This window comes from Pimephales promelas, chromosome 2 (assembly GCF_988280905.1).
Source record: "Pimephales promelas chromosome 2, fPimPro1.hap1.1, whole genome shotgun sequence".
In the NCBI taxonomy this organism is placed as follows: Eukaryota; Metazoa; Chordata; class Actinopteri; order Cypriniformes; family Leuciscidae; genus Pimephales; species Pimephales promelas.
Window position 1 is genome coordinate 11,179,421 of NC_142770.1, and position 18,283 is coordinate 11,197,703.

The following is an 18,283-nucleotide window of genomic DNA, read 5'->3' on the forward strand; positions in this document are numbered from 1 at the left end:
AAAACTCTGGATTCTGATAGAGTGCCATGAGACTTAGACCTGAGTGCAAAAATGGAGGCTCTAGCCCCTTCCAGAGCTGAGATATCGAAACTCAAAAATTCGGCCCGAAAAAAAAAAACGACAGTGGTACCCCTTACGTTTTTTTTTTTGGGCGAAAAATTAAGTTTCTCCAATCTTCCCAAAACTCTGGATTCTGATAGAGGGCCGTGAGACTTAGACCTGAGTGCAAAAATGGAGGCTCTAGACCCTTCCAGAGCTGAGATATCGGAACTCAAAAATTCGTCCCGAAAAAAAAAATGACAGTGGTACCCCTTACGTTTTTTTTTTTGGGGCGAAAAATTAAGTTTCTCCAATCTTCCCAAAACTCTAGATTCTGATAGAGGGCCATGAGACTTAGACCTGAGTGCAAAAATGGAGGCTCTAGCCCCTTCCAGAGCTGAGATATCAAAACTCAAAAATTCGGCCTGAAAAAAAAACGACAGTGGTACCCCTTACGTTTTTTTTTTTTGGGCGAAAAATTAAGTTTCTCCAATCTTCCCAAAACTCTGGATTCTGATAGAGGGCCACGAGACTTAGACCTGAGTGCAAAAATGGAGGCTCTAGCCCCTTCCAGAGCTGAGATATCGAAACTCAAAAATTCGGCCCGAAAAAAAAAAACGACAGTGGTACCCCCTTACGTTTTTTTTTGGGGCAAAAAATTAAGTTTCTCCAATCTTCCCAAAACTCTGGATTCTGATAGAGGGCCATGAGACTTAGACCTGAGTGCAAAAATGGAGGCTCTAGCCCCTTCCAGAGCTGAGATATCGAAACTCAAAAATTCGGCCCGAAAAAAAAACGACAGTGGTACCCCTTACGTTTTTTTTTTTTTGGGGCGAAAAATTAAGTTTCTCCAATCTTCCCAAAACTCTGGATTCTGATAGAGGGCCATGAGACTTAGACCTGAGTGCAAAAATGGAGGCTCTAGCCCCTTCCAGAGCTGAGATCTCGAAACTCAAAATTTCGACCAGAAAAAAAAATGACAGTGTTACCCCTTACGTTTTTTTTTTTTGGGCGAAAAATTAAGAATGCCCAATCTTCTCAAAACTCTGGATTCTGATAGAGGGCCATGAGACATAGACCTGAGTGCAAAAATGGAGGCTTTAGACCCTTCCAGAGCTGAGATATCAAAACTCAAAATTTCGACCAGAAAAAAAAAACGACAATGTTACCCCTTACGTTTTTTTTTTTGGGCGAAAAATTAAGTATCCCCAATCTTCTCAAAACTCTGGATTCTGATAGAGGGCCATGAGACTTAGACCTGAGTGCAAAAATGGAGGCTCTAGAACCTTCCAGAGCTGAGATATCGAAACTCAAAGTTTCTCAGCATCCTTCGCCTTTGAGTTTGGAACACAACATTAAGGTAATACATTTTTTCTTTTACTACCTACATGCAAAATACTGGTTACATTCCATTAATAATGCATTCTTGTTACAATATGTTTCTGTGTCTTTTTTTTAAAACCAATAAACATTTGTTACAATATGTTTGTGTCTTTCTTATAAAACCAATAAACATATTTTACAATATGTTTCTGTGTATTTATTATAAACAGTTTATATTTAAAAACTGTATAACAGAAGACTATAAAGTATTTTACATATGGTTTCATATAAACGCTGTTTTACATAAAATATGTTTCTGTGTGTTTTTTATAAACAGTTTACGTATAAAAACTATATAACAGAAGACTATCTATAAAGTCTTTTACATATGGTTTCATATAAAAGCTGTATTACGTAAAAGACTGTTCTATGAAGTCTTTACAAGCAGATCCTTCCAGAGCTGAGATATCGAAACTCAAAGTTTCTCAGCATCCTTCGCCATTTAGTTTGGAACACAACATTAAGGTAATACATTTTTTCTTTTACTACCTACATGCATAATACTGGTTACATTCCATTACTCTTTCCCCGCCAAACACGGAATTTTCCGTGTTTAATGAAAAAACGCATCTGCGCCAAACACGGAATTTTCCGGGTATCCGTGTTTTAGGTGGTATACGGTAAGGAAGACCCGCGCGCATGTCCTGAATGATTGCGCAACTTTTTGATCAGAGAAACAGATCGCAATCGTCTCAAACAGTGGAGTAGTGAGAATGTATCAGACAGACAATGCAGAGGTATATGGCTGAAGTACTGGAGGTTAATGGACTCGGAGTCCGATCACTCTTATTTGATAATTCTGAATCTGATCGGTACGAAGTAGTCAGTGAGAGAGATGCACATGTTCATGCATGTGACGTGCCGCAGATAGATCGTATAATATTATGACACTATAATATGTATGTGTGTGTGCAGGCATTTATGTGTGGCTGTCTAAATATGAAGGTGTAATTGTCAAATTATTTCTCTCTTTGTGCACATTTACCACATTGTAATATGTATTTGTGTGTGTGTGTGTGTGTGTGTGTGTGTGTGTCTAGGCCTGTTTATTGTAATTCCAATTATTCATTATTCACAGGTAGAACACAGAGAGGCAGAAGTTTTATTGCAAAAGTTACATTTCCCTTACATCCTGGGAAATTTGATATATTTTACATTTATTTTATGTTTTTAATTTATTTTGGAAAGTTTTATATATGAAGGAAACAACATCTGAATGTATTCTGCTTTTAAATGCACTTGTTTGATAAAAACACCTTTTTCTCAGTTTTTTGTCCAAAATGTTGTGTTTTTGACAAAACCTACCTCTGTTCAAGAGGCAATAAAAAAAGAACAGATGAAGATAAAATAAAAACGTTTTTTTTGCCTAAAAGCAGAGGCTCAGATCTTTATTTTTATATATATCATCTTCATATATTCATGGAAGAAAATATTCAGCGGGGGCATTCAAATTTAGCGAAAATCGTCAAAAACCCTGGCGGTGGCTGGCAACTTTTTTTTAAAACGCTGGCGGGGAAAGAGTTAATAAAGCATTCTTACAATATGTTTCTGTGTCTTTCTTTTAAAACCAATAAACATTTGTTACAATATGTTTGTGTCTTTCTTATAAAACCAATAAACATATTTTACAATATGTTTCTGTGTATTTATTATAAACAGTTTACGTATAAAAACTGTATAGCAGAAGACTATCTATAAAGTCTTTTACATATGGTTTCATATAAAAGCTGTTTTACGTAAAAGACTGTTCTATGAAGTCTTTACAAACAGATCCTTCCAGAGCTGAGATATCGAAACTCAAAAATTCGGCCTGAAAAAAAAACGACAGTGGTACCCCTTACGTTTTTTTTTTTGGGGCGAAAAATTAAGTTTCTCCAATCTTCCCAAAACTCTGGATTCTGATAGAGGGCCATGATACTTAGACCTGAGTGCAAAAATGGAGGCTCTAGCCCCTTCCAGAGCTGAGATATCGAAACTCAAAAATTCGGCCCGAAAAAAAAACGACAGTGGTACCCCTTACCTTTTTTTTTTTGGGCGAAAAAATAAGTTTCTCCAATCTTTCCAAAACTCTGGATTCTGATAGAGGGCCATGAGACTTAGACCTGAGTGCAAAAATGGAGGCTCTAGCCCCTTCCAGAGCTGAGATATCGAAACTCAAAAATTCGGCCTGAAAAAAAAAACGACAGTGGTACCCCTTACGTTTTTTTTTTGGGGGCGAAAAATTAAGTTTCTCCAATCTTCCCAAAACTCTGGATTCTGATAGAGGGCCATGAGACTTAGACCTGAGTGCAAAAATGGAGGCTCTAGCCCCTTCCAGAGCTGAGATATCGAAACTCAAAAATTCAGCCCGAAAAAAAAAAACGACAGTGGTACCCCTTACGTTTTTTTTTTTTGGGCGAAAAATTAAGTTTCTCCAATCTTCTAAGTCAATCAATCTAAGTCTCATGGCCCTCTATCAGAATTTGGGAAGATTGGAGAAACTTAATTTTTCGCCCAAAAAAAAAAACGTAAGGGGTACCACTGTCGTTTTTTTTTCGGGCCGAATTTTTGAGTTTCAATATCTCAGCTCTGGAAGGGGCTAGAGCCTCCATTTTTGCACTCAGGTCCAAGTCTCATGGCCCTCTATCAGAATTTGGGAAGATTGGAGAAACTTAATTTTTCGCCCAAAAAAAAAACCGTAAGGGGTACCACTGTCGTTTTTTTTTCGGGCCGAATTTTTGAGTTTCGATATCTCAGCTCTGGAAGGGGCTAGAGCCTCCATTTTTGCACTCAGGTCTAAGTCTCATGGCCCTCTATCAGAATTTGTGAAGATTGGAGAAACTTAATTTTTCGCCCAAAAAAAAAACGTAAGGGGTACCACTGTCGTTTTTTTTTCGGGCCGAATTTTTGAGTTTCGATATCTCAGCTCTGGAAGGGGCTAGAGCCTCCATTTTTGCACTCAGGTCTAAGTCTCATGGCCCTCTATCAGAATTTGGGAAGATTGGAGAAACTTAATTTTTCGCCCCAAAAAAAAAACGTAAGGGGTACCACTGTCGTTTTTTTTTCGGGCCGAATTTTTGAGTTTCGATATCTCAGCTCTGGAAGGGGCTAGAGCCTCCATTTTTGCACTCAGGTCTAAGTCTCATGGCCCTCTATCAGAATTTGGGAAGATTGGAGAAACTTAATTTTTCGCCCCAAAAAAAAAAACGTAAGGGGTACCACTGTCGTTTTTTTTCGGGCCGAATTTTTGAGTTTCGATATCTCAGCTCTGGAAGGGGCTAGAGCCTCCATTTTTGCACTCAGGTCTAAGTCTCATGGCCCTCTATCAGAATTTGGGAAGATTGGAGAAACTTAATTTTTCGCCCAAAAAAAAAAACGTAAGGGGTACCACTGTCGTTTTTTTTTTTTCGGGCCGAATTTTTGAGTTTCGATATCTCAGCTCTGGAAGGGGCTAGAGCCTCCATTTTTGCACTCAGGTCTAAGTCTCATGGCCCTCTATCAGAATTTGGGAAGATTGGAGAAACTTAATTTTTCGCCCAAAAAAAAAAACGTAAGGGGTACCACTGTCGTTTTTTTTTTTTGGGCCGAATTTTTGAGTTTCGATATCTCAGCTCTGGAAGGGGATAGAGCCTCCATTTTTGCACTCAGGTCTAAGTCTCGTGGCCCTCTATCAGAATTTGGGAAGATTGGAGAAACTTAATTTTTCGCCCAAAAAAAAAACGTAAGGGGTACCACTGTCGTTTTTTTTTCGGGACGAATTTTTGAGTTTCGATATCTCAGCTCTGGAAGGGGCTAGAGCCTCCATTTTTGCACTCAGGTCTAAGTCTCATGGCCCTCTATCAGAATTTGGGAAGATTGGAGAAACTTAGTTTTTCGCCCAAAAAAAAAAACGTAAGGGGTACCACTGTCGTTTTTTTTTTCGGGCCGAATTTTTGAGTTTCGATATCTCAGCTCTGGAAGGGGCTAGAGCCTCCATTTTGGCACTCAGGTCTAAGTCTCATGGCCCTCTATCAGAATTTGGGAAGATTGGAGAAACTTAATTTTTCGCCCCAAAAAAAAACGTAAGGGGTACCACTGTCGTTTTTTTTTCGGGCCGAATTTTTGAGTTTCGATATCTCAGCTCAGGAAGGGGCTAGAGCCTCCATTTTTGCACTCAGGTCTAAGTCTCATGGCCCTCTATCAGAATTTGGGAAGATTGGAGAAACTTAATTTTTCGCCCAAAAAAAAAAAACGTAAGGGGTACCACTGTCGTTTTTTTTTTTTTGGGCCGAATTTTTGAGTTTCGATATCTCAGCTCTGGAAGGGGCTAGAGCCTCCATTTTTGCACTCAGGTCTAAGTCTCGTGGCCCTCTGTCAGAATTTGGGAAGATTGGAGAAACTTAATTTTTCGCCCAAAAAAAAAACGTAAGGGGTACCACTGTCGTTTTTTTTTCGGGCCGAATTTTTGAGTTTCGATATCTCAGCTCTGGAAGGGGCTAGAGCCTCCATTTTGGCACTCAGGTCTAAGTCTCATGGCCCTCTATCAGAATTTGGGAAGATTGGAGAAACTTAATTTTTCGCCCAAAAAAAAAACGTAAGGGGTACCACTGTCGTTTTTTTTTCGGGCCAAATTTTTGAGTTTCGATATCTCAGCTCTGGAAGGGGCTAGAGCCTCCATTTTTGTACTCAGGTCTAAGTCTCATGGTCCTCTATCAGAATTTGGGAAGATTGGAGAAACTTAATTTTTCGCCCAAAAAAAAAAACGTAAGGGGTACCACTGTCGTTTTTTTTTCGGGCCGAATTTTTGAGTTTCGATATCTCAGCTCTGGAAGGGGCTAGAGCCTCCATTTTTGCACTCAGGTCTAAGTCTCATGGCCCTCTATCAGAATTTTGGAAGATTGGAGAAACTTAGTTTTTCGCCCCCCAAAAAAAACGTAAGGGGTACCACTGTCGTTTTTTTTTTCGGGCCGAATTTTTGAGTTTCGATATCTCAGCTCTGGAAGGGGCTAGAGCCTCCATTTTTGCACTCAGGTCTAAGTCTCATGGCCCTCTATCAGAATTTGGGAAGATTGGAGAAACTTAATTTTTCGCCCAAAAAAAAAACGTAAGGGGTACCACTGTTGTTTTTTTTTCGGGACGAATTTTTGAGTTTCGATATCTCAGCTCTGGAAGGGGCTAGAGCCTCCATTTTTGCACTCAGGTCTAAGTCTCATGGCCCTCTATCAGAATTTGTGAAGATTGGAGAAACTTAATTTTTCGCCCAAAAAAAAAAAACGTAAGGGGTACCACTGTCGTTTTTTTTTCGGGACGAATTTTTGAGTTTCGATATCTCATCTCTGGAAGGGGCTAGAGCCTCCATTTTTGCACTCAGGTCTAAGTCTCATGGCCCTCTATCAGAATTTGGGAAGATTGGAGAAACTTAATTTTTCGCCCAAAAAAAAAAACGTAAGGGGTACCACTGTCGTTTTTTTTTTCGGGACGAATTTTTGAGTTTCGATATCTCAGCTCTGGAAGGGGCTAGAGCCTCCATTTTTGCACTCAGGTCTAAGTCTCATGGCCCTCTATCAGAATTTGGGAAGATTGGAGAAACTTAATTTTTCGCCCAAAAAAAAAAAACGTAAGGGGTACCACTGTCGTTTTTTTTTCGGGCCGAATTTTTGAGTTTCGATATCTCAGCTCTGGAAGGGGCTAGAGCCTCCATTTTTGCACTCATGTCTAAGTCTCATGGCCCTCTATCAGAATCCAGAGTTTTGGGAAGATTGGAGAAACTTAATTTTTCGCCCAAAAAAAAAAACGACAGTGGTACCCCTTACGTTTTTTTTTTTTGGGCGAAAAATTAAGTTTCTCCAATCTTCCCAAAACTCTGGATTCTGATAGACGGCCATTAGACTTAGACCTGAGTGCAAAAATGGAGGCTCTAGCCCCTTCCAGAGCTGAGATATCGAAACTCAAAAATTCGGCCTGAAAAAAAACGACAGTGGTACCCCTTACGTTTTTTTTTTTGGGGCGAAAAATTAAGTTTCTCCAATCTTCCCAAAACTCTGGATTCTGATAGAGGGCCATGATACTTAGACCTGAGTGCAAAAATGGAGGCTCTAGCCCCTTCCAGAGCTGAGATATCGAAACTCAAAAATTCGGCCCGAAAAAAAAACGACAGTGGTACCCCTTACCTTTTTTTTTTTGGGCGAAAAAATAAGTTTCTCCAATCTTTCCAAAACTCTGGATTCTGATAGAGGGCCATGAGACTTAGACCTGAGTGCAAAAATGGAGGCTCTAGCCCCTTCCAGAGCTGAGATATCGAAACTCAAAAATTCGGCCTGAAAAAAAAACGACAGTGGTACCCCTTACGTTTTTTTTTGGGGGGCGAAAAATTAAGTTTCTCCAATCTTCCCAAAACTCTGGATTCTGATAGAGGGCCATGATACTTAGACCTGAGTGCAAAAATGGAGGCTCTAGCCCCTTCCAGAGCTGAGATATCGAAACTCAAAAATTCGGCCCGAAAAAAAAACGACAGTGGTACCCCTTACCTTTTTTTTTTTGGGCGAAAAATTAAGTTTCTCCAATCTTCCCAAAACTCTGGATTCTGATAGAGGGCCATGAGACTTAGACCTGAGTGCAAAAATGGAGGCTCTAGCCCCTTCCAGAGCTGAGATATCGAAACTCAAAAATTCGGCCTGAAAAAAAAACGACAGTGGTACCCCTTACGTTTTTTTTTTTGGGCAAAAAATTAAGTTTCTCCAATCTTCCCAAATTCTGATAGAGGGCCATGAGACTTAGACCTGAGTGCAAAAATGGAGGCTCTAGCCCCTTCCAGAGCTGAGATATCGAAACTCAAAAATTTGGCCCGAAAAAAAAACGACAGTGGTACCCCTTACGTTTTTTTTTGAGTTTCGATATCTCAGCTCTGGAAGGGGCTAGAGCCTCCATTTTTGCACTCAGGTCTAAGTCTCATGGCCCTCTATCAGAATTTGTGAAGATTGGAGAAACTTAATTTTTCGCCCAAAAAAAAAAACGTAAGGGGTACCACTGTCGTTTTTTTTTCGGGCCGAATTTTTGAGTTTCGATATCTCAGCTCTGGAAGGGGCTAGAGCCTCCATTTTTGCACTCAGGTCTAAGTCTCATGGCCCTCTATCAGAATTTGTGAAGATTGGAGAAACTTAATTTTTCGCCCAAAAAAAAAACGTAAGGGGTACCACTGTCGTTTTTTTTTTCGGGCCGAATTTTTGAGTTTCGATATCTCAGCTCTGGAAGGGGCTAGAGCCTCCATTTTTGCACTCAGGTCTAAGTCTCATGGCCCTCTATCAGAATTTGGGAAGATTGGAGAAACTTAATTTTTCGCCCAAAAAAAAAAACGTAAGGGGTACCACTGTCGTTTTTTTTGCGGGCCGAATTTTTGAGTTTCGATATCTCAGCTCTGGAAGGGGCTAGAGCCTCCATTTTTGCACTCAGGTCTAAGTCTCATGGCCCTCTATCAGAATCCAGAGTTTTGGGAAGATTGGAGAAACTTAATTTTTCGCCCCCAAAAAAAAACGACAGTGGTACCCCTTACTTTTTTTTTTTTTTGGGCGAAAAATTAAGTTTCTCCAATCTTCCCAAAACTCTGGATTCTGATAGACGGCCATTAGACTTAGACCTGAGTGCAAAAATGGAGGCTCTAGCCCCTTCCAGAGCTGAGATATCGAAACTCAAAAATTCGGCCTGAAAAAAAAACGACAGTGGTACCCCTTACGTTTTTTTTTTTTGGGCGAAAAATTAAGTTTCTCCAATCTTCCCAAAACTCTGGATTCTGATAGAGGGCCATGATACTTAGACCTGAGTGCAAAAATGGAGGCTCTAGCCCCTTCCAGAGCTGAGATATCGAAACTCAAAAATTCGGCCCGAAAAAAAAACGACAGCGGTACCCCTTACCTTTTTTTTTTTTGGGCGAAAAAATAAGTTTCTCCAATCTTCCCAAAACTCTGGATTCTGATAGAGGGCCATGAGACTTAGACCTGAGTGCAAAAATGGAGGCTCTAGCCCCTTCCAGAGCTGAGATATGAAAACTCAAAAATTCGGCCCGAAAAAAAAAACGACAGTGGTACCCCTTACGTTTTTTTTTTTTGGGCGAAAAATTAAGTTTCTCCAATCTTCCCAAAACTCTGGATTCTGATAGAGGGCCATGAGACTTAGACCTGAGTGCAAAAATGGAGGCTCTAGCCCCTTCCAGAGCTGAGATATCGAAACTCAAAAATTCGGCCCGAAAAAAAAACGACAGTGGTACCCCTTACCTTTTTTTTTTTGGGCGAAAAAATAAGTTTCTCCAATCTTCCCAAAACTCTGGATTCTGATAGAGGGCCATGAGACTTAGACCTGAGTGCAAAAATGGAGGCTCTAGCCCCTTCCAGAGCTGAGATATGGAAACTCAAAAATTCGGCCCGAAAAAAAAACGACAGTGGTACCCCTTACGTTTTTTTTTTTTTGGGCGAAAAATTAAGTTTCTCCAATCTTCCCAAAACTCTGGATTCTGATAGAGGGCCATGAGACTTAGACCTGAGTGCAAAAATGGAGGCTCTAGCCCCTTCCAGAGCTGAGATATCGAAACTCAAAAATTTGGCCCGAAAAAAAAACGACAGTGGTACCCCTTACCTTTTTTTTTTTGGGCGAAAAATTAAGTTTCTCCAATCTTCCCAAAACTCTGGATTCTGATAGAGGGCCATGAGACTTAGACCTGAGTGCAAAAATGGAGGCTCTAGCCCCTTCCAGAGCTGAGATATCGAAACTCAAAAATTCGGCCCGAAAAAAAAAACGACAGTGGTACCCCTTACGTTTTTTTTTTGGGCGAAAAATTAAGTTTCTCCAATCTTCCCAAATTCTGATAGAGGGCCATGAGACTTAGACCTGAGTGCAAAAATGGAGGCTCTAGCCCCTTCCAGAGCTGAGATATCGAAACTCAAAAATTCGGCCCGAAAAAAAAACGACAGTGGTACCCCTTACGTTTTTTTTTTTGGGCGAAAAATTAAGTTTCTCCAATCTTCACAAATTCTGATAGAGGGCCATGAGACTTAGACCTGAGTGCAAAAATGGAGGCTCTAGCCCCTTCCAGAGCTGAGATATCGAAACTCAAAAAAAAACGTAAGGGGTACCACTGTCGTTTTTTTTTCGGGCCGAATTTTTGAGTTTCGATATCTCAGCTCTGGAAGGGGCTAGAGCCTCCATTTTTGCACTCAGGTCCAAGTCTCATGACCCTCTATCAGAATTTGGGAAGATTGGAGAAACTTAATTTTTCGCCCAAAAAAAAAACGTAAGGGGTACCACTGTCGTTTTTTTTTCGGGCCGAATTTTTGAGTTTCGATATCTCAGCTCTGGAAGGGGCTAGAGCCTCCATTTTTGCACTCAGGTCTAAGTCTCATGGCCCTCTATCAGAATCCAGAGTTTTGGGAAGATTGGAGAAACTTAATTTTTCGCCCAAAAAAAAAAAGGTAAGGGGTACCACTGTCGTTTTTTTTTCGGGCCAAATTTTTGAGTTTCGATATCTCAGCTCTGGAAGGGGCTAGAGCCTCCATTTTTGCACTCAGGTCTAAGTCTCATGGCCCTCTATCAGAATCCAGAGTTTTGGGAAGATTGGAGAAACTTAATTTTTCGCCCAAAAAAAAAAAACGTAAGGGGTACCACTGTCGTTTTTTTTTCGGGCCGAATTTTTGAGTTTCCATATCTCAGCTCTGGAAGGGGCTAGAGCCTCCATTTTTGCACTCAGGTCTAAGTCTCATGGCCCTCTATCAGAATCCAGAGTTTTGGGAAGATTGGAGAAACTTATTTTTTCGCCCAAAAAAAAAAAAGGTAAGGGGTACCACTGTCGTTTTTTTTTCGGGCCGAATTTTTGAGTTTCGATATCTCAGCTCTGGAAGGGGCTAGAGCCTCCATTTTTGCACTCAGGTCTAAGTATCATGGCCCTCTATCAGAATCCAGAGTTTTGGGAAGATTGGAGAAACTTAATTTTTCGCCCCAAAAAAAAAAACGTAAGGGGTACCACTGTCGTTTTTTTTTCAGGCCGAATTTTTGAGTTTCGATATCTCAGCTCTGGAAGGGGCTAGATTCTCCATTTTTGCACTCAGGTCTAAGTCTAATGGCCGTCTATCAGAATCCAGAGTTTTGGGAAGATTGGAGAAACTTAATTTTTCGCCCAAAAAAAAAAAAACGTAAGGGGTACCACTGTCGTTTTTTTTTTGGGGCGAAAAATTAAGTTTCTCCAATCTTCCCAAAACTCTGGATTCTGATAGAGGGCCATGAGACTTAGACCTGAGTGCAAAAATGGAGGCTCTAGCCCCTTCCAGAGCTGAGATATCGAAACTCAAAAATTCGGCCCGAAAAAAAAACGACAGTACCCCTTACGTTTTTTTTTTTGGGCGAAAAATTAAGTTTCTCCAATCTTCCCAAATTCTGATAGAGGGCCATGAGACTTAGACCTGAGTGCAAAAATGGAGGCTCTAGCCCCTTCCAGAGCTGAGATATCGAAACTCAAAAATTCGGCCCGAAAAAAAAACGACAGTGGTACCCCTTACGTTTTTTTTTGAGTTTCGATATCTCAGCTCTGGAAGGGGCTAGAGCCTCCATTTTTGCAATCAGGTCTAAGTCTCATGGCCCTCTATCAGAATTTGTGAAGATTGGAGAAACTTAATTTTTCGCCCAAAAAAAAAACGTAAGGGGTACCACTGTCGTTTTTTTTTTCGGGCCGAATTTTTGAGTTTCGATATCTCAGCTCTGGAAGGGGCTAGAGCCTCCATTTTTGCACTCAGGTCTAAGTCTCATGGCCCTCTATCAGAATTTGGGAAGATTGGAGAAACTTAATTTTTCGCCCAAAAAAAAAACGTAAGGGGTACCACTGTCGTTTTTTTTTTTGGGCGAAAAATTAAGTTTCTCCAATCTTCCCAAAACTCTGGATTCTGATAGAGGGCCATGAGACTTAGACATGAGTGCAAAAATGGAGGCTCTAGCCCCTTCCAGAGCTGAGATATCGAAACTCAAAAATTCGGCCTGAAAAAAAAACGACAGTGGTACCCCTTACGTTTTTTTTTTTTGGGCAAAAAATTAAGTTTCTCCAATCTTCCCAAATTCTGATAGAGGGCCATGAGACTTAGACCTGAGTGCAAAAATGGAGGCTCTAGCCCCTTCCAGAGCTGAGATATCGAAACTCAAAAATTCGGCCCGAAAAAAAAACGACAGTGGTACCCCTTACGTTTTTTTTTTGAGTTTCGATTTCTCAGCTCTGGAAGGGGCTAGAGCCTCCATATTTGCACTCAGGTCTAAGTCTCATGGCCCTCTATCAGAATTTGTGAAGATTGGAGAAACTTAATTTTTCGCCCAAAAAAAAAACAAAAGGGGTACCACTGTCGTTTTTTTTTCGGGCCAAATTTTTGAGTTTCGATATCTCAGCTCTGGAAGGGGCTAGAGCCTCCATTTTTGCACTCAGGTCTAAGTCTCATGGAACTCTATCAGAATCCAGAGTTTTGGGAAGATTGGAGAAACTTAATTTTTCGCCCAAAAAAAAAAAACGTAAGGGGTACCACTGTCGTTTTTTTTTCGGGCCGAATTTTTGAGTTTCCATATCTCAGCTCTGGAAGGGGCTAGAGCCTCCATTTTTGCACTCAGGTCTAAGTCTCATGGCCCTCTATCAGAATCCAGAGTTTTGGGAAGATTGGAGAAACTTATTTTTTCGCCCAAAAAAAAAAAGGTAAGGGGTACCACTGTCGTTTTTTTTTCGGGCCGAATTTTTGAGTTTCGATATCTCAGCTCTGGAAGGGGCTAGAGCCTCCATTTTTGCACTCAGGTCTAAGTATTATGGCCCTCTATCAGAATCCAGAGTTTTGGGAAGATTGGAGAAACTTAATTTTTCGCCCCACCAAAAAAAACGTAAGGGGTACCACTGTCGTTTTTTTTTCAGGCCGAATTTTTGAGTTTCGATATCTCAGCTCTGGAAGGGGCTAGAGCCTCCATTTTTGCACTCAGGTCTAAGTCTCATGGCCCTCTATCAGAATCCAGAGTTTTGGGAAGATTGGAGAAACTTAATTTTTCGCCCAAAAAAAAAACGACAGTGGTACCCCTTACGTTTTTTTTTTTTGGGCGAAAAATTAAGTTTCTCCAATCTTCCCAAAACTCTGGATTCTGATAGAGGGCCATGAGACTTAGACCTGAGTGCAAAAATGGAGGCTCTAGCCCCTTCCAGAGCTGAGATATCGAAACTCAAAAATTTGGCCCGAAAAAAAAACGACAGTGGTACCCCTTACCTTTTTTTTTTTGGGCGAAAAATTAAGTTTCTCCAATCTTCCCAAAACTCTGGATTCTGATAGAGGGCCATGAGACTTAGACCTGAGTGCAAAAATGGAGGCTCTAGCCCCTTCCAGAGCTGAGATATCGAAACTCAAAAATTCGGCCCGAAAAAAAAAACGACAGTGGTACCCCTTACGTTTTTTTTTGGGCGAAAAATTAAGTTTCTCCAATCTTCACAAATTCTGATAGAGGGCCATGAGACTTAGACCTGAGTGCAAAAATGGAGGCTCTAGCCCCTTCCAGAGCTGAGATAGCGAAACTCAAAAATTCGGCCCGAAAAAAAAAACGACAGTGGTACCCCTTACGTTTTTTTTTTGGGCGAAAAATTAAGTTTCTCCAATCTTCCCAAATTCTGATAGAGGGTCATGAGACTTGGACCTGAGTGCAAAAATGGAGGCTCTAGCCCCTTCCAGAGCTGAGATATCGAAACTCAAAAATTCGGCCCGAAAAAAAAACGACAGTGGTACCCCTTACGTTTTTTTTTTTTGGGCGAAAATTAAGTTTCTCCAATCTTCCCAAATTCTGATAGAGGGCCATGAGACTTAGACCTGAGTGCAAAAATGGAGGCTCTAGCCCCTTCCAGAGCTGAGAAATCGAAACTCAAAAAAAAACGTAAGGGGTACCACTGTCGTTTTTTTTTCGGGCCGAATTTTTGAGTTTCGATATCTCAGCTCTGGAAGGGGCTAGAGCCTCCATTTTTGCACTCAGGTCTAAGTCTCATGGCCCTCTATCAGAATTTGGGAAGATTGGAGAAACTTAATTTTTCGCCCAAAAAAAAAACGTAAGGGGTACCACTGTCGTTTTTTTTTTCGGGCCGAATTTTTGAGTTTCGATATCTCAGCTCTGGAAGGGGCTAGAGCCTCCATTTTTGCACTCAGGTCTAAGTCTCATGGCCCTCTATCAGAATCCAGAGTTTTGGGAAGATTGGAGAAACTTAATTTTTCACCCCAAAAAAAAAACGACAGTGGTACCCCTTACGTTTTTTTTTTTTGGGCGAAAAATTAAGTTTCTCCAATCTTCCCAAAACTCTGGATTCTGATAGACGGCCAGTAGACTTAGACCTGAGTGCAAAAATGGAGGCTCTAGCCCCTTCCAGAGCTGAGATATCGAAACTCAAAAATTCGGCCTGAAAAAAAAAACGACAGTGGTACCCCTTACGTTTTTTTTTTTTGGGCGAAAAATTAAGTTTCTCCAATCTTCCCAAAACTCTGGATTCTGATAGAGGGCCATGATACTTAGACCTGAGTGCAAAAATGGAGGCTCTAGCCCCTTCCAGAGCTGAGATATCGAAACTCAAAAATTCGGCCCGAAAAAAAAACGACAGTGGTACCCCTTACCTTTTTTTTTTTGGGCGAAAAAATAAGTTTCTCCAATCTTCCCAAAACTCTGGATTCTGATAGAGGGCCATGAGACTTAGACCTGAGTGCAAAATGGAGGCTCTAGCCCCTTCCAGAGCTGAGATATCGAAACTCAAAAATTCGGCCTGAAAAAAAAACGACAGTGGTACCCCTTACGTTTTTTTTTGGAGGCGAAAAATTAAGTTTCTCCAATCTTCCCAAAACTCTGGATTCTGATAGAGGGCCATGATACTTAGACCTGAGTGCAAAAATGGAGGCTCTAGCCCCTTCCAGAGCTGAGATATCGAAACTCAAAAATTCGGCCCGAAAAAAAAACGACAGTGGTACCCCTTACCTTTTTTTTTTTTGGGCGAAAAAATAAGTTTCTCCAATCTTCCCAAAACTCTGGATTCTGATAGAGGGCCATGAGACTTAGACCTGAGTGCAAAAATGGAGGCTCTAGCCCCTTCCAGAGCTGAGATATCGAAACTCAAAAATTCGGCCTGAAAAAAAAACGACAGTGGTACCCCTTACGTTTTTTTTTGGGGCGAAAAATTAAGTTTCTCCAATCTTCCCAAAACTCTGGATTCTGATAGAGGGCCATGATACTTAGACCTGAGTGCAAAAATGGAGGCTCTAGCCCCTTCCAGAGCTGAGATATCGAAACTCAAAAATTCGGCCTGAAAAAAAAACGACAGTGGTACCCCTTACGTTTTTTTTTGGGGGGCGAAAAATTAAGTTTCTCCAATCTTCCCAAAACTCTGGATTCTGATAGAGGGCCATGATACTTAGACCTGAGTGCAAAAATGGAGGCTCTAGCCCCTTCCAGAGCTGAGATATCGAAACTCAAAAATTCGGCCCGAAAAAAAAACCACAGTGGTACCCCTTACCTTTTTTTTTTGGGCGAAAAAATAAGTTTCTCCAATCTTCCCAAAACTCTGGATTCTGATAGAGGGCCATGAGACTTAGACCTGAGTGCAAAAAATGGAGGCTCTAGCCCCTTCCAGAGCTGAGATATCGAAACTCAAAAATTCGGCCTGAAAAAAAAACTACAGTGGTACCCCTTACGTTTTTTTTTTTGGGGCGAAAAATTAAGTTTCTCCAATCTTCCCAAAACTCTGGATTCTGATAGAGGGCCATGATACTTAGACCTGAGTGCAAAAATGGAGGCTCTAGCCCCTTCCAGAGCTGAGATATCGAAACTCAAAAATTCGGCCCGAAAAAAAAACGACAGTGGTACCCCTTACGTTTTTTTTTTGGGCGAAAAATTAAGTTTCTCCAATCTTCCCAAATTCTGATAGAGGGTCATGAGACTTGGACCTGAGTGCAAAAATGGAGGCTCTAGCCCCTTCCAGAGCTGAGATATCGAAACTCAAAAATTCGGCCCGAAAAAAAAACGACAGTGGTACCCCTTACGTTTTTTTTTTTGGGCGAAAAATTAAGTTTCTCCAATCTTCACAAATTCTGATAGAGGGCCATGAGACTTAGACCTGAGTGCAAAAATGGAGGCTCTAGCCCCTTCCAGAGCTGAGATATCGAAACTCAAAAATTCGGCCCGAAAAAAAAACGACAGTGGTACCCCTTACGTTTTTTTTTTGGGCGAAAAATTAAGTTTCTCCAATCTTCCCAAATTCTGATAGAGGGTCATGAGACTTGGACCTGAGTGCAAAAATGGAGGCTCTAGCCCCTTCCAGAGCTGAGATATCGAAACTCAAAAATTCGGCCCGAAAAAAAAACGACAGTGGTACCCCTTACGTTTTTTTTTTGGGCGAAAAATTAAGTTTCTCCAATCTTCACAAATTCTGATAGAGGGCCATGAGACTTAGACCTGAGTGCAAAAATGGAGGCTCTAGCCCCTTCCAGAGCTGAGATATCGAAACTCAAAAATTCGGCCCGAAAAAAAAACGACAGTGGTACCCCTTACGTTTTTTTTTTGGGCGAAAAATTAAGTTTCTCCAATCTTCACAAATTCTGATAGAGGGCCATGAGACTTAGACCTGAGTGCAAAAATGGAGGCTCTAGCCCCTTCCAGAGCTGAGATATCGAAACTCAAAAATTCGGCCCGAAAAAAAAAACGACAGTGGTACCCCTTACGTTTTTTTTTTGGGCGAAAAATTAAGTTTCTCCAATCTTCCCAAATTCTGATAGAGGGTCATGAGACTTGGACCTGAGTGCAAAAATGGAGGCTCTAGCCCCTTCCAGAGCTGAGATATCGAAACTCAAAAATTCGGCCTGAAAAAAAAAACGACAGTGGTACCCCTTACGTTTTTTTTTTTGGGGCGAAAAATTAAGTTTCTCCAATCTTCCCAAAACTCTGGATTCTGATAGAGGGCCATGATACTTAGACCTGAGTGCAAAAATGGAGGCTCTAGCCCCTTCCAGAGCTGAGATATCGAAACTCAAAAATTCGGCCCGAAAAAAAAACGACAGTGGTACCCCTTACCTTTTTTTTTTTGGGCGAAAAAATAAGTTTCTCCAATCTTCCCAAAACTCTGGATTCTGATAGAGGGCCATGAGACTTAGACCTGAGTGCAAAAATGGAGGCTCTAGCCCCTTCCAGAGCTGAGATATCGAAACTCAAAAATTCGGCCTGAAAAAAAAACGACAGTGGTACCCCTTACGTTTTTTTTTTTTGGGGCGAAAAATTAAGTTTCTCCAATCTTCCCAAAACTCTGGATTCTGATAGAGGGCCATGATACTTAGACCTGAGTGCAAAAATGGAGGCTCTAGCCCCTTCCAGAGCTGAGATATCGAAACTCAAAAATTCGGCCCGAAAAAAAAAACGACAGTGGTACCCCTTACCTTTTTTTTTTTGGGCGAAAAATTAAGTTTCTCCAATCTTCCCAAAACTCTGGATTCTGATAGAGGGCCATGAGACTTAGACCTGAGTGCAAAAATGGAGGCTCTAGCCCCTTCCAGAGCTGAGATATCGAAACTCAAAAATTCGGCCCGAAAAAAAAACGACAGTGGTACCCCTTACGTTTTTTTTTTGGGCGAAAAATTAAGTTTCTCCAATCTTCACAAATTCTGATAGAGGGCCATGAGACTTAGACCTGAGTGCAAAAATGGAGGCTCTAGCCCCTTCCAGAGCTGAGATATCGAAACTCAAAAATTCGGCCCGAAAAAAAAACGACAGTGGTACCCCTTACGTTTTTTTTTTGGGCGAAAAATTAAGTTTCTCCAATCTTCCCAAATTCTGATAGAGGGTCATGAGACTTGGACCTGAGTGCAAAAATGGAGGCTCTAGCCCCTTCCAGAGCTGA